Genomic DNA, 17624 nt, shown 5'->3' with positions numbered 1-17624 from the left:
GATGCTGAGTGCAAGGTTGTTGCTGTGACACCACTCAACTTGCTGATCTATCTCACTCCTGTACTCCTCCTCATCACCGTCTGAAATTCCAGCAACAATTGTTGTGTCATCGGCAAGTTTATAGATGATCCTAGCCACACAGACGTGGGTGTAGAGAGAGTAGAGCAGTGGGCTGGACACGCAACGTTGAGGTGTGCCAGTGTTGATTGTCAGCAAGGAGGAGATGTTATTTCTGATCGACACAGACTGGGGTCTGCTGGTGAGGATCCAGTGCAGAAGGAGGTACAGAGGCCCAGGTTTTGGAGCTTGTTGATTACAATTGAGGGTCAGATTGTGTTGAATTCTGAGCTGTAATCAGCAGCCTGACTTGTGTATTGCTATTGTCCAGGTGATCTAAGGCCGAGTGGAGAGCCAGTGAGATTGCATTTGCTGTAGACATATTGTGGCAATCGGCAAATTGCAGTGGGTCCAGGTTCATGCACAGGCAGTTGATTCTATACATGACCAAACGCTCAAAGCACTTCATCAATGCTGTGTGTCTGTGTGTGTGCGCGCGTGCACGCTTGAAACAGTGATCCCAGTTTGATTCAGGAATCTTTCCTGTAGCTGGGGTACCTCAGAAGAGGGGCCATAGTGATGGGACGATCATTCTGATCAGAGCCAAATAATTTAGCCAGTAAATGCTGAACCTTTAGAAATCACAAATCACACGTGTGTTTGAGAGAGTATTTACAGATTTAATTGTAGAATTCAAAATTTACCAAGTAAGTTTATTCTCGAAGTACACGCATGTCACCATGTTCAATCCTGAGATTGTTTTTTTTCGGACAAACTCAGTAAATCCAAGAATCATGTTTGAATCAATGAAAACCCGAACCCAACATTGTAGATAAAATACAATGTGCAAAAGACAACATTCTGTGCAAATATTAAAGAGAAAAAAATAAGTAAGAAATAATTATCATGAACAGGAGATGAAGAATCTGCGAAAGTTTCCATGGGTTATAGGAACAGCTCAGTGATGGGGCAATTGAATTTGAGTAAGATTATCCCCTCTGTTTGAAGAACTTGATGATTGAAGGGTGATAACAGTTCCTGAACCTGGTGGTGTGGGTCCTGAGACTCCTGCTCTTTCTTCCTGATGGCATCAGTGAGAAGAGATCATGTGCCACTTGGTGGGTTCCTTGATGATAGATGTAGCTTTCCTATGACAGCGCACCAGAGAAATGTGCGCAGTGGTGGGGAGGGTTTTACCCGTGATGTACTGGGCCATATCCACTACTTTCTGTAGGATTTTCCTTTCAAGGGCTTTGGTGTTTCCATACCAGGCCATGATGTTACCACTGAACATATTCTCCACACACATCTATAGAAGTTTGGCAAGGTTGTAGATGTCATGCTGAATCTTTGCAAGCTTCTAAGGAAATGGAGATGTTGCTGTGCTTTCTTCGTAATTGCACTTCCATGCTGGGCTCAAGACAGATCCTGGAAAGTGATGACATTGAGGAATTTAAGGTTGCTGACCCTCTCCGCCTTTGATCTCTGATGAGCACTGGCTCACGGATCTCCTGTTTCCTCCTCCTGAAGTCAAATAATCAGCTCCTGGCTCTTGCTGAAGTTAAATGAGAAGTTGCTTTAAGACCATACGATATAGGAGCAGAATTAGGCCATTTGGCCCATCGAGTCTGCTCCGCCATTTCATTTTAGCTGATCCAATTTCCCTCTTGGCCCCAATTTCCTGCCTTCTCCTGGTAGCCCATCATGCCCTGACCAATCAAGAAACTATCAACCTCTGCCTTAAATGTACATGAAGATTTGGCCTCCACAGCTGCCAATGATTCACGATCCATAGAGTCCATAGATTCATTACTCTCTGGCTAAAGGAATTCCTCCTCATCTCCATTATAAAGACACCCATCTATTCTGAGGCTGTGTCCTCTGGTCTTAGACTCTCCCAAGATAGGAAACATCCTCTCCATATCCACTCTATTAATCCTTTCACTATTTGATATATTTCAATTAGGTCTCCTCTCATTCTTTTGAATTCCAATCAACACAGGCCCAGAGCCATCAAATACTCTTCATATGACAACACGTTTAATTTGGGAATCATTTACGTGAATCTCCTTTGGACACTCCCCAGTTTCAGCACATCTTTTCTAAGATAATGTGTCCAAAACTGCTGACAGTACTCCCAGTGAGGCCTCACCAGTGCTTACAAAATTTTCAGCATTACATCCCTGCATTTATATTGCATTCCTCTTGAAATGAATGCTGACATTACATTTGCCTTCTTCACCACAGACTCGATCTGCAAATTGACCTTTAGGGACAATTTAGAAAATAGTCAGCCCTGTCATTTCTGCTACCAAAGTGCATGTTGATACCCTTTGCTGACACTGTATTCCATCTGACACTTCTTTGCCCATTCTCCACATCTGTTGAAGACCTTCCATAGCCTCTCTATTTCCTTAAAATGACCTGACCCTCAACCATCTTCATATCGTCTGAAAACTTTGCAGCAAGGTCATTAGTTTCATCATGCACATCACTGACATTTAACATAAAGAGTATCAGTCCCAACACAGACCACTGTGGAACCCACTCGTCAAGAGGCTCCCTTTATACCCACTCTTTGCTTCCTCTCAAACAGCCATGGCTCTGTCCATGCTGGAATCTTTCCTGTAATACCATGGGCTCGTGGGTTGTTAAAGCAGCTTCATGTCAGGCATCATGTCAAAAGCCGTATGAAAATCCAGGTGAACAACATCAATCGCTTCTACTTTGTCTATCCTGCTTGTTATTTCTTAAAATAATTTCAACAGGGTTGTCAGGCAAGATTTTCCCTTCAGGAAACCATGCTGACTATGGCCTATTTTATCTTGTGACACGGTACTCTCAGACCTTATAATTAATAATCGACTCCAGCATTTTCCCAATCACTGAGGAGAGACTGACTGGCCTATAGTTTCCTTTCTTCTGCCTCTCTCCCTTCTTGAAGAGTGGAGTGACATTTGCAATTGTCCATTCTTGCCAAACTATTCCAGAACCTTGTGATTCTTGAATGTTCATTACTAATGGGTCCACAATATTTTTAGCCACCTCTTTCAGAACCCTGGGGTGTACACCATGTGGGTCACGTGACTTATCTAACTTGGCCTCTCAGTTTCCCAAGAATCTTCACTCTGGTTCTGGTAACTTTGCAAACTTCTGACTCCTGACACCTGGAAATTCCACCATTATGCTGGTGTCTTCCTCAGTGAAGACAGACACAACATACTTATTCAGTTTGTCTGCCATTTCCTTGTCTCCCGTCACTGCCTCTCCAGCATCGTTTTCCAGCCACCCGAGACTTTATAATAGATAAAAAGTGGGGTGCGTGTGCTTTACTCACCAGACAAATCTGAAAATGTAACTCACCTGATGGATTATATTTGAGAGGCAGCAGATAGAATGAGAGAAGTGGGAGAGCAGTTCCACAACGATAACCCCTCAGGAAGCCGTTGGCCATTTGGGACTCTGGGAGGATGGTGGGATACTGGTTTACATTGTACAGTTCCACAATGATAACCCCTCAGGAAGTCGGTGGCCATTTGGGACTCTGGGAGGAAGGTGGGACACTGTTTTACATTGTGCAGTTCCACAATGATAACCCCTCAGGAAGCTGGTAGCCATTTGGGACTCTGGGAGGATGGTGGGATACTGGTTTACATTGTACAGTTCCAGAATGATAACCCCTCAGCAAGCCGGTGGCCATTTGGGACTCTGGGAGGATTGTGGGATACTGGTTTACATTGTACAGTTCCACAATGATAACCCCTCAGGAAGTCGGTGGCCATTTGGGACTCTGGGAGGATAGTGGGACACTGGTTTACATTGTACATTTCCACAATGATAACCCCTCAGGAAGCTGGTGACCATTTGGGACTCTGGGAGGATGGTGGGATACTGGTTTACATTGTACAGTTCCACAATGATAACCCCTCAGGAAGTCGGTGGCCATGTGGGACTGTGGGAGGATGGTGGGACACTGTTTTACATTGTACAGTTCCACAATGATAACCCCCCAGGAAGCCGGTGGCCATTTGGGACTCTGGGAGGATGGTGGGATACTGGTTTACATTGTACAGTTCCACAATGATAACCCCCCAGGAAGCCGGTGGCCATTTGGGACTCTGGGAGGATGGTGGGACACTGGTTTACATTGTGCAGTTCCACAATGATAACCCCTCAGGAAGCCGGTGGCCATCTGGGACTCTGGGAGGGTGGTGGGATATTGGTTTACATGATGGAATAACCATTGGAGCAATAATAACACCAACAATCTGATTCTGATTCTCGTGCTCAGTCGGGAGCCAGAAAAGGAGGAGACATTAGGGTTCTGGGTCCTCATGGGGAATAGACGGGGTAAAAGGGGAAAGAATGCCCTGAGATCTGAAGCATTATCGCCTTAAATACATCATTCACTTCGTAAGTCCTGATAATATTAGATGTCTGTTGTCATGGGACAACAAAGAGGAGGGAATGGGGGAATAGGTACTGAACTTTGCATTTTATTGTGAGTATCTGATGAGACAAAATGGAGCTGTACAAACCCCGGAGTGCTGAGCTAGTAAATGCAATATATGTAGGTGACTAAAGTAGCCGGAGGAAACGACAAGAAATGTGCTTACTAGAGGAACTCGTGACTGCAAACACTGAACGCTGTGCAGAAATGAGGAAGTAGCGGAGACGACTCAACCGGAGATGGCAGCAACAACAAATGTATCGGGAACACGGAGCTCGCTGGGAACAGTAACTTCGTCTCGTTCTTATGTACAGAAGGAATATTTTGTAAACGCTATGTTTGAAGTCCCCTCCCATCTCTGGTGAGAATGGAGGTGAACTTACCCCCTGCAGGTAATAAAGAATAAAGCTGCTTGATGAAGAAACACTCAGTGTTGGGATTGTGTTCTGTGAGTCTCAGCAGAGAGACACTTGACAGGGGGTTAAGGGTGAAAGATGGGGAGTTTACGGGGCACATGAGGGGATACCTCTTCACTCAGAGGGTCACAGGAGTGTGAAATGAGCTTCACCCACCCACAAAACGTCTGCCCCCGAATGAGGTGGAGCCCAAATGGCGGGACCCTCAAATGAGCTGCTGCCAACCGGAGACCGGGGTCTTCGGGCTGGTTTGTTGCCACCAGAGAACATGATGTGTGCCCCTGGTGATGGACACACTGACGGTAGGTGTCGGCGCTTGGGGGGGGGGGTGGGCAGTGTTGTACTTGTACGGGTGGGTAGAGTTATCTCAAAGCTAGTAGATGCCAGTCAAGGGCTCGCCCTTTATTCTGGGAGGTTTTGGTACCAGTTGTAACGGGGTTTACCCGACGGTGCAGTCTGGGAGTTCAGGGACTGGGCCGTCTCCAGTGCCAGTACAGTCACTCTCAGCTGAGCCTGGAGTGGGAGCAGGGACGGTTCCTGTTGAGATACGGACATGAAGGTCCAAACCCAGGGAGAAGCCATTCTCAAATTTCACCAAGAAACAATCAGGCCAAACAACTTCAGGCAGAACTGGTCAGGATGACAAACAGACATCAGTACACAGAAATGACAACTTTTAAAATCAGAAATAAACCAATGTAAAAGCAAATTTAAAACCAGCTCCTTTGCCTGAGGATGGGTGGAATGGAAATGGTCCCGAGGCAAAGGAGGTGGTTTCACACCGTCTGCACGACTCAGTCGCCCCATTGAAGGAGTGGCAGTGGCGATTGAGTTCGCACTGAGAGGGGGATTGGACACGGAGGGACAGGCCTGATGAGGATCGGTTTGATTGCCGAGGGGATCTGCTGTCTTGTCTTGTGGACTGGCCACTCACGGCTTCCTCACCGGCTCAGACACTGAAAGCCCGTGTTTACCTGCCCCCCCCCCCCCCCCGGTTCCAGCCAGTCTCGTCCCCCGGGGAGATGAAAGAGAAAGTAAATTCACCCGCTTACAACTGGACAATGATGTGTGTTAATTATTTGGAGAATGCAGATCAAACAGTTAGTGAGGTTGTGGATGTCACCAAAACCGGTGTGTGGAGAAAGTGAGGGTTGTCTAAGGTTACAGTGGGATCGAGACCAGTTGGGAAAGTGGGCCGAGGAATTGCAGGTGGATCTTAGCTGTCACTCAGAAACAGTTCTTCAGGGGGTCAAAGACGACTGAGACACGAAAGAGAGCTTTTCTTGGGCTCCAAATTCAAACAGAAGACTGGTGCACTCGTTCATCTCGTTTGAAGGTACCACGGCAGAATATAAGTTGTTGCTCCGCCACCCTTCATTCCCAGTCCTGTTCCGCCTTGTCGATCCATGGACTCCTCTTGTGCGAAGATGAGCTCCCCTCCCCCCCCCACCCCAGGGTGGAGGAGCAACACATTATATTCCGTCACATTATATACCCTCCAATCTGATGGCATGAATATCGATTTCCACTCAGGAGAACAAATTACCGTCACCCTCCTCTATGCCCCACTCTGACCTTGTACTTCTTCTCCCCTGCCTATACTCCTGCCCTCTCTCTGGTCCACTCTCCTCTCCTATCAGATCCTTTATTCTCCAGCCCACCCTTTCCTGACCTTCCCCACCCACCCGGCATCAGCTTCCAGCTCGCCTCTTCCCCTCCCCCACCACATTTTTATTCTGGCATCTTCCCCCGTGCTTCTCTGCCTTGCAGAAGGCTTTCGACCAAAAAATCGCCGTCTGTTTATAATTTTCTATAGATGCTGCCTGAGGTGCTGAGTTCCTGCAGCGTTTTGTGTGAGTCGCTTTGGATTTCCAGCATTTGCAGACTTTCTCCTGTCAGTTCCAGAAATCGCCGTCCGTGACCAGACGATCACATGCGCATGCGTATGGGTCCCTGGGAGTTTCGCGCGTGCGCACGGTGGACAAAAGGCTCGGAGACTCTGCTGCAGGTAGGAGCGGGGATCTAGGCGGATTATTATCGGTACCGGCGTCCAGACCGCGACTGAAGTCCAGTTACTGTCAGCTCCGTCCACACCTTTCCTCCGCACCCCGGGACAGTCCAAGTCCTTTCCCTCTCTCTCTACGAGGGCTCCGGGGAACTTTCTGCTGACCAGCGAAGGAGCTGGAGCCGTGGCGGATAGATGCGTCTCTTTTTCGTGGGGGTTTCTGGGTAAAGAGGCAGCCATAGATGACAGGGCCTGCGTTTTCCCCGTTAGAGAGATAGATAGATACTTTATTCATCCCCATGGGGAAATTCAACATTTTTTCCAATGTCCCATACACTTATTGTCGCAAAACTAATTACATACAATACTTAACTCAGTAAAAATATGATATGCATCTAAAATCACCCTCTCAAAAAGTATTAATAATAGCTTTTAAAAAGTTCTTAAGTAGTTTACTTAAATACATTGAGTCCTAACCCCGGCATCTCCACAACTGACCTATAGAACATCTTCAGCATCTCACTACAAACATTGAATGACGCCTACCTTCTAAGGAAGTACAGTTGACTCTGTGCCTTCCTGCACAAGGCATCTGTGTTGGCAGTCCAGTCTAGCTTCTCGTCTAACTGTACTCCCAGATACTTGTAGGTCTTATCCTGCTCTACACAGCAGGACTCCGAGTTATATTGGAAGTCTGATGTGTACAGGGTGAACAGGACCGGAGAGAGTACGGTTCCCTGCGGCGCTCCTGTGCTGCTGACCACCGTGTCAGACCTACAGTCTCCCAACCGCACATACTGAGGTCTATCTGTCAAGTAGTCCACTATCCAATCCACCATGTGAGAGTTAGTCCGTAGGCCGTATTTGGAATCACAAGGGAAGGGAAGGGGAGTAGATGGATCACTCGGGCACCACTGAACACTGAGGAACTGACCTTCCAGTCAATGAAAATTTCAATTTTTACTGCAGGAAAAGAAGGAAACAAAATCCTTACATCAGTTTTAGTCCTTGTGGAAATCACCTTTGTTCCATCTTGATCTGGACCTTTCTACCTGTGAGAACATGTTTAGAACCATTCGCTTTGAGTACATAATGATACCAATTACCTTTGGCCTGGGTACCAAGTGACCTGTAGCGTTCTCATCACAAATATGCCACACTCCAATGTGAACGAGGACTGCCCTCCCCATCATGTTCACTGGCATTGCCTCTGATGGGCTCTCCACCGTCAATCACCTGTGCGGAGGGGCAGAGTAATTTGACACTCTCCAGGGTTTGCCATGTAACATCACATGCTCTTTGTAGTGCTGTCGTACATGACCAGAACTTGAAATAATACCAATGTTTTCCCTAATTTATTTTTCTCACAGCGTATGGACCGACCATTTGTCTGAAAGTTAAATGTTTACACAGCCTGAAAACAGCACGGCATCAACAAAATACCAGCTGTGCAGCAACAAAGGCTCTCTGTGTGGGAGCATTTCAGTTACTGCGCAGCTGAGAATAATATGGGACAGAGAATAATACTAATGGAAGGAATCAGACTGGGCCAAGTCACAGATTGAATGTCCCATTCTCACACAGACAGGAAGACTGTCGGGGAATTCGATGGACAGACCAGTTGCCGGCACCATGAACAGTTAGAAGGTGAGTTTTTCCCCCAACTTGGGTTGATCCTCGCTGTAACAGTGTGATGTCAGAGCTCAGAAAGGAGACTAAAATTATCTCATAATATATCGGCTGTGAAAATTCATCAGATACAGGAGCAGGATGAGGTCGTTTGGCCCATCGAGTCTGCTCCACCATTTCATTACAGCTGATCCATTTCCCTCTCAGCCCCACTCTCCTGCCTTCTCCCCATATCCCTTCATCCCTGACTAATCAAGAATCCATCACCCTCTTCCCTAAAATATACCCAATTACTTGGCCTCCAGAGCAACTCATAGCAACAAATCCCACAGATTCACCACACTCCAGTTAAAGAAATTCCTCCTCATCTCCATTCTGAAAGAACAAAGCTCGATTTTGAGGCTGTGTCCTCTGGTCTTAGACTCCCCCACTCTGGTAAGCATACTCTCCACATCCACTCTATCGAGACTTTTCAATGTTCGATAGATTTCAATGAGGGCCCCTTCATTATTCTGAACTCCCGTGAGTAGAGGCCCCAAGCCATCAAATGTTCTTCATCTGACAAACCTTATAATTACAGAAATATTTTTGTAAACTTCCTTTGAACGCTCTGCAATGTAAGCACATCTGTTCTACTTAAGGGGCCTGAATCTGCTCTCAACAGTCCAAGTGAGGCCACACTTTATAAATACTCAACAACACATCCTTGCTTTTATATTCTCGTACTCTTCAACATTATTTCCTCTCCATTGAGAAAATAGTCTGCACTCTCATTGCTTCTAACAAAGTGGATGACCATAGACTTCTCTGAATGATGACTTTCACTCATTGATGTCTTTTGTAAATCTTTTTTACAGGTTATAAATGGCAAAAATTGTGTACAGGAATTTTGAACAGAACAACATGTCAGTTTGCTGTCTCTGCCCAGATATTTGAGGAGTTACTAGATATTTAACCATGTATCACTGTTGATCCTTGGATATGAAGAATTATTTCATCACAGCTGGATAAGTGCTTTGTGTCTGAAATGAAGTTTTCTGTTGTAACTCACTGAAATCCACTGGAACCGGGGAGCTGAGAACACACCAGCATTTGTTCACTGGAGATCAGTTCTTCAACTGCATTGATTATGCAAGGGGTTTACTACATCTGACATTTGACTTATGAATTGACAAAGAAGTGTGGGAAGTGTGTGAATCTTCACTCACTCATCTGACCAGGATGTACACCAGCGAGTTCACACTGATAAGATGTCATTCACCTGCGCTGATTGTGGGAAGGGATTCATTCGGTCATCCAGCCTACTGACACACCAGCGAGTTCACACTGGTGAGAAGCCGTTCACCTGCTCAGACTGTGGGAAGGGATTCACTCAGTCATCGCAAACGCAGAAACACCAGTCAGTTCACACTGGGGAGAAGCCATTCACCTGCTCAGACTGTGGAAAGGGATTCACTTGGTCATCTGAACTGAAGATACATCAGCGAACTCACACTGGGGAGAGACCGTTCACCTGTTCAGACTGTGGGAAAAGGGTTTATTCGGTCATCTCAGCTGAAAGTACATCAGCGAATTCACACTGGGGAGAGGCCGTTCACTTGCTCAGACTGTGGGAAAGGATTCACTCAGTCATCTGTACTGAAGGAGCATCAGCAAATTCACAATGGGGAGAGACCATTCACGTGCTCAGGCTGTGGGAAGAAATTCACTGACTCATCCAGGCTACAGGCCCACCGGCGAGGTCATACTGGAGAGAGGCCGTTCACCTGTTCAGACTGTGGGAAGGCATTTACTCGGTCATCTCAAGTGATGGTACATCAGCGAATTCACACTGGGGAGAGGCCATTTTCCTGCTCTGAATGTGGGAAGAGATTCACTCATTTATCTGAACTACAGGTGCACCAGCGAGTCCACACTGGTGAGAGGCCATTCACCTGCTCAGACTGTGGGAAGTCCTTTACTCGGTCAGTTGAACTGAAGACACATCAGCGAATTCACACTGGGGAGAGGCCGTTCACCTGCTCAGACTGTGGGAAAGGGTTTATTCGGTCATATCAACTGAAGGTGCATCAACGAGTTCACACTGGGTACAGACCGTTCACCTGCTCAGACTGTGGAAGGGGATTTACTCAGTCATTTCAACTGATGATACATCAGCGTATTCACACTGGGGAGAGGCCATTCTCCTGCTCCCAATGTGGGAAAAGATTCTCTCAGTCATCCCACCTTTTGACACACTACCAAGTTCACACTGGGGAAACTGCTTAAATAGGCTACAGGCTACAGGCTGGATATTTCACCATCACAGTTACTGAATCAAGTTCAAAAGTGACTGTTGGTGCTGAACTCGGTAATTACTGCTGCTGTGTATCAAACCAGGTTCTGCACTCTGGTCACTGGGCCTGGGAGGTATTCCTCAGCTAATGTTCCCGTTTAATGGGACTGGAGTTTAATGGTTTGGATCAGTGACACAGAAATCAGTTCCTATTTACATTCTATCCACATTGACAGAATTTCCTTTCTCTCCCCTGACTGTCATCTCATATAACTACTGCAAAGCCTGAATTTACACTTCCCTGTTGAGCATCAGAGCCGACAGTGCTACCGGCCTTTCTGTTGCTGCCGTGCCCCAATGGGTCAACCACCACCCACCCAGCAGTATCCAACAAGGTGTTCTGCTGAGGAGAATGCCCACAGGACAGCCCTGCACTGTCTTCCTAATGACCCTTACCTCTGCTGGTGTTCACGCTTCTCCTATCCGAAGCTTGTACTCTGGATGTGGCCACCTCTTCAGATGTTTCTTTTCAAATCTTCTTCTTCTTCTTCTTCTTCTTCTTCTTCTTCTTCTTCTTCTTCTTCTTCTTCTTCTTCTTCTTCTTCTTCTTCTTCTTCTTCTTCTTCTTCTTCTTCTTCTTCCATAACAGGTACATTAAAGTAACAACACTCACAATGCCTCAAAACAAATTGTCTTAAAGATTGAACATTTTTGTGAATTAAAAATCCCGACTAAGCAAGAAAAGTGAGAGAAAAAAGAAACCCATTGGGGGTACAACCCCGGAGCCAGGCGTCATACAAAAAGCTTCTAAAAATAAACATCAAACCGCCAACAAGAAACAAAGATATCTCAAAAAGCAATGACACTTAGATGGTGGAGGAAATCTATCAGTTAACTGAAATGATAATAACGAGCAAATGAGCCCCAACTCTTCTCAAAATCAAATAAAGGTTCAAAGGTTCGACTTCTATTTTTCTCCAAACTCAGACACAGCATCACTTGAGAGAACCATTGTGACAAAGTAAGAGCTGATATGTCCTTCCATTTCAACAAGATGGCCCTCCCAGCTATCAATGCAACAAACGCAATAACATGTTGGTCAGACACAGAAATACCATGGATAAATTGAGGAATTATTCCAAAAAGCACAGTCAATTTATTAGGTTTTAAGTTGATTCTGAGTGCTTTAAAATTGTCGAAAAGACTGACTTCTAAAACTATTTTAATATAGAACTTGACCAGAACATATGTGTCAGTGTAGCTATCTCAGTTTTACATCTATCACAATACTTGTCAACATTGGGAAATATTTTAGAAAGTCTCTCCTTCGACAAATGATAACGATGTACAATTTTAATTTGAATCAGTGAATGACTAGCACAGATCGAAGAAGAGTTAACCAGCTTCAGAATCTGTGTCCAATCCTCCCATATCAACGTCAAACTGAGTTCCTCCTCCCAATCTTGTTTAATCTTAAGTAAAGGACGCTTATCCCATTGTAATAATAAATTATAAATTCTTCCAATAGAACCTTTCATCGAAGGGTTCTTATTCATACTAATCTCTAATAAGTCAGCCTCCAATATGTAAGGACAATTACTTAAATATTTTTTGAATTTTTGAAATAATATCTATCTTGAAGGTATTGTAAAAAGTATGAATATGAGAGAGAATATTTATCGAGTAATTGTTCAAAAGACATCATTCTGCCTTCTTTAAATAAATCTAAAAAAGAAGTAATACCTTTATTTTTCCAAAGTAAAAAAAATGGATCGCTCCAGGAAGGTTTAAAAAGGTGATTACGATAAATTATACTACAAAGTTTAAAATTTTTAACATTAAAAAAATTGTGGAACTGGAGCCAAATTTGCCAAGAGTGCTTAACCACAGGATATAGGTTTAAATGATCATCTTTAGCTAATTGTATAGGTAGAGCAACTCCTAATAACGGAGTTAAATAAAACTGTTTCACAACTCTCAGTTCCAGTTTTACCCAAATTGGCCGATCATTCCTATCACCCTAATATAAGCAAAAGGACATGTGTCGCAAATTAACAGTCCAATAATAAATTCTTAGATTGGGCAAAGCGAGACTTCCGTCCTTTTTCAACTTTTGTAAATGACATTGACTAATTCTTGGTCTTTTATTATCCCAAATAAAAGATAGAATAATCGAACCAATCCCATCAAAATCCCCTGATAGCTGAAAAAAAGTGACAACAGTGGCAATAGGAGCTTTATATATCATTTTAATCCAATTATTAAAGTTAATACCAAAACCAAATGTTTCTAAGACATTAAGTAAATATTTCCATTCAACACGATCAAATTCTTTTTCAGGATCCAAAGATACCACGCATTGTGGAGTTTCAGAAGCGGGCGAATATATAATGTTAAATAGTCTCCAAAAATTTGAAAAAGACTAACGACCCTTTATAAAGCCTGTTTGATCTTTCAAAATGATTTTACCCAAAGACTCTCCAACCGATTGCCATTATCTTTGACAGAATCTTAGCATCAACATTCAATAATGAAATAGGTCTGTATGAGGCACAGTCAGTCGGATCTTTATCCTTTTTGAGGATTAAAGAAATAGAAGCCTCATAAAAGGTAGAGGGTAAATCACTTTTCACAAAAGAATCTTTAAGCATCTCCAACGTATATGGGGAAAGCAATTTTCCATTTTTTTTAAATAATATTCTACAGGATAACCATAAAGTCCCGGAGCCTTACCAGATTGCATTGAAAAAAATAGCTTTATGAATTTCGGATTCAGTAATTTGGGCATCCTAATGACCTACTGGTCTTCCTAATGACCCTTACCTCTGCTGGTGGTCACGCTTCTCCTATCCAAAGCTTGTACTCTGGGTGTGGCCATCTCTTCAGATGTCTCATTGATAGTATCTTCAGGCTCCCGAATGATCCTGAGTACATCCAACTCCCTGAACCAGTCGTCAGGCGCTGTGATTGGGTTCACTTCATACAAATAATCATGAGGGAAACTGTTAGATATCCAGAATTCCCACATCTGACCGGAGGAGCAGCCCATCTGCTCTGCACTAAAACACACCACTGTGGGTCAGGAAGTAATTAACATATGCAAAAAAAACATCAGACATGAATGGGTCAATGACAGTGGAAGTAGAGTGAACAATTGTCTGTGTTTTTGCCATGAGGTCGAAGGAATAGAGGCTTCCATTTTTTGAAGCTGCTCTGTAACCCCCATTTTGTGAACTGATTGCTGTGGGATAACCTAATCAGATCAACTGAACACAAAAAGTTTCTGGTATTCCCATTCGAAGCCTGAAATCACTCTCACATAAACAATGTATTATGTACACTGTCAGGTTTGCAGAAGTAATCTCGTTATCTCTGAACCTGAAGTCACTCTGAGATAAGGTGTGTATTATGTACAGTGGCAGGTTTGCAGAAGGAATCTCGTTATCTCTGAACCTGAAGTCACTCTGAGATAGGGTGTGTATTGTGTACAGTGGCAGGTTTGCAGAAGGAATCTCGTTATCTCTGAACCTGAAGTCACGCTGAGATAAGGTGTGTATTATGTACAGTGGCAGGTTTGCAGAAGGAATCTCGTTACCTATGAACCTGAAGTCACTCTGAGATAAGGTGTTTATTGTATACAGTAGCAGGTTTGCAGAAGGAATCTCGTTATTTCTGCCGAGTGTCTGAACCAGAGCTGAAGAGGACATAAGAATTCACCTTTGGCATGAAGTTGTGTAGCCTTTGGACTACATCCAATGGAGATCTGTCAATCAACAACCTGATGAACTTCAGCCAACAAGAATTACATGCATCCTCTGAACTGATAAGAGTTTCTTAACAAGAGTTTCAAATGCAAAGCTGTGATAACTCCTGAGACTAGCCCTCACAAGGAAGAAACCCCATGGAAGGGACTGGAGAAGAAATGATGGATCATTTGAACAAAATAGGATACCCTGTTTCAATGTTGTGAATTTGAGAAGTGGTCAGGGTGCGTATTACTACAGAGGGAACAGTGGAATTCATGTTTTAAGTTTTTGGTCTGAGATCAACATAGTTACTTTGTTGTTTGTGCAGGAACTTGATTAAATTGAACTTGAATTTGATTAATTACGAGTTGCCTGGTGAGTTTCCAAACTGATCTCAGTTGATGAACGGTGAACATATTTTTGCGCCCTGGGGTGCACTCGAAAAGATAGAAAAGTGGTCTGGGACCCTGGTGTCGAGTTGAACCACACAGTAGGTTAGGATATTAAAATGTGAAAGGGAAAGGACAGGAAGAACCCAGGAATTCAGAGGATTTCAGAGATTACTTTCATGGTTAATAATGAGGGAACTGGTCAGATTATGAGGAGTTGTTAGGAAAGTTGGAGAGTCGAGGGTCAGGGACTCTGGAGGAAGAATTGTGGAAAATAGTGAAAATAAATTAAAGAAATTATAAGGGATTAAAAATGTTATAATGTGATGTTTGTTGGATTATCTAATTGAAGTGAAGAGAGAAAACTGAAACTGACAGACGAATTGTGTAAATGTGGGGAAGAGTTAGAAATTCTGACGGAGCAGGATCAGGTGAATTTGATCCACACGAGTCAGTTTCAGGCTCAGTGTGAAGCGTTAACAAGAGAACATGAGAAAACTGAAGAGAAGTATAAACAGGCGGATACAGAATTAGAGAAAGGAAAAGTCAGGGTCGGGATTTACGGCTGTTGTGAATGTCATGAAGAAACCGGCAGCTGAGAGGAAAGGCTGCGCTGATCGCAAGTGTTTAAAACAGATGGAAAATCTGCAAAGTGAACTCTCAGCTCGGAGAGGAGTGATATGTGCGAGGACTGACGATGATGGTGATGTAGATTGGGGTGATGAAGCGACGCTTGTATCACACACCGGGTTGCTCTCTTCAGTCACCTGATGAGGTAATCGTAGCCTTTGGCCAGGGTCAGATATGGTCAGGTAATGCCCAACCTTCACAGAGTGTTTCAACCCGTAACCACTACACTGTCCAGCTGGTGGATCTGAAGTGAGGGCCAAGTCACTGCCCAACTGTTCCTGACCTCCAGCTCAACCCCTCTCTCCAGCTCCATACCCAGTCAGGGGCTCTTTCTGCTTCCTCCCCCCATCCTGCCAGCTGCTTGCTTCTTGCTCTTTTCATCAAGGCCCAGCACAGACAGCAACCTCCATGCTGGCCGTGCCGGGAACCCACTACAGTCGATCTCCATGAAGAACAGCCACGTCTGCCATCCTTTGTCCCTGCACTCCGGGACTAACAGTATAAAAGCCAGGATTATTGGGCAAGTGGCCCGCCTCCCAGCAGGTTTTTCCGAGAGTGGGTGGAACCTTCAACACTCAGTGCCCCAATGGCGCCTGTAGTAATGGAGGGACTGCAGGACATACCAGAGCCGGGGGTGTGGGGCGGGTGTGACACGGTATTCTGTCCCTTTGACGTGGCCCAATTGAGTGCTGGAGTGGTGAATGAGAGATGATTCTCGGAAACTTTCCAGTGCATTCAGCAGACAGGATTACTCACGGTTTATATGAAACGGAGGAAGGGAAGCTAACCCTTCTCTGTCTAACTTCAGCTTTCCCTTCAGCCCTGCCAGAGGAACAGGTACCCGCCCAGGGGCCACGGGGTGATTTACAGAATGCACCATTAGAAGCTGCTGAACTAATAGAGGTGACAGTGGAGATTTTGCATAACTGCAGACAGTGGAAAGGAAGGAACCTTCTATATCTGTGACGAGGTTGTGGGCGATTTTATCGAGTGTCTTTGGTCCTAATTTGGATCCGCAGAAATTGACGCCGTGACAGAGTAGGAACTGGCCGAGGAACTTGGTATCGCACACTACCGAGGAGAGCAGAAGGGCGTGTGAAATTATTGATCCATTCAAATCCCACACATGCTGAAGCATGGGCTCTCAGAAGGATGATGTGAACGAGGGAAAAGGGAGTAAGGGAGAAAGGTACTGAGGAGGGTAAGGGGAAAAGGGGTTCTAAAACGACCCTATAACAGAACAAAGTTTGCAGTGGCAGAATGAAGGGAGACGGGGGGTGGGGGGTGGCCGATCAGGATGAGCTCAACAGCGCCGCCTAATGGCTGGGTAGTCAACGACGCGTTTGGAATATCAACGTTCCCCCTGTTATGAATACTGGATCCCCAAAGAACTGATACAATTCCGGTCACGAAGTTTATTTTGTCATTGATTGCCCACAACCCAGGTGGTTTGGGACATGTCAAGATGTAACAATGGCCCATTGCCACTGGAAGGTCAACTGTGTTACCTACAATGTAATTACCATGGTGCTGATGAAAAACCACGACTTGTATCCGGAGTTACCTAGAGGGAGTCCAAATTGAATGTGTGTTCACCACATGGTTGGATGGTGCAGCTGGACCCCTTGTTAAAACTAAAGTAGAAAGCCGCCCGATAAAGTTTGTTTAGAATACAGGAGGCTCTCGAACCACCCTAAACACGGCCACATTCTGCACAACACTTTGGGAAATAGAAGATACGGTTAATCTAAATGAATTTAATTGACACTCATAAGTGTGGAAGTTGAGTACCGTTGAAATATATTCGAAACGTTCAGAATTTTAAGGTATTTAATCTTGTTATGTGATAAATGGACCCTGCATAATCCCAGAGTGCTTTGCTATATGCTAAGTGAGGGTGTGGAAGGAGGGATGTGATGCTCTGATCATTGTTTATTGTGTAACTGGAAAGGTCTCCACATTGCGTGTCCTTGAATAAAAGTATTGTAGTCGCTAAGTAGAGGAGCTGACACCCAGAATAGCCTGAA

The sequence above is a fragment of the Hemitrygon akajei genome, unplaced genomic scaffold (genome assembly GCF_048418815.1).
Source record: "Hemitrygon akajei unplaced genomic scaffold, sHemAka1.3 Scf000064, whole genome shotgun sequence".
Taxonomy (NCBI): Eukaryota; Metazoa; Chordata; class Chondrichthyes; order Myliobatiformes; family Dasyatidae; genus Hemitrygon; species Hemitrygon akajei.
Note: the sequence above shows the minus strand (reverse complement) of the source record.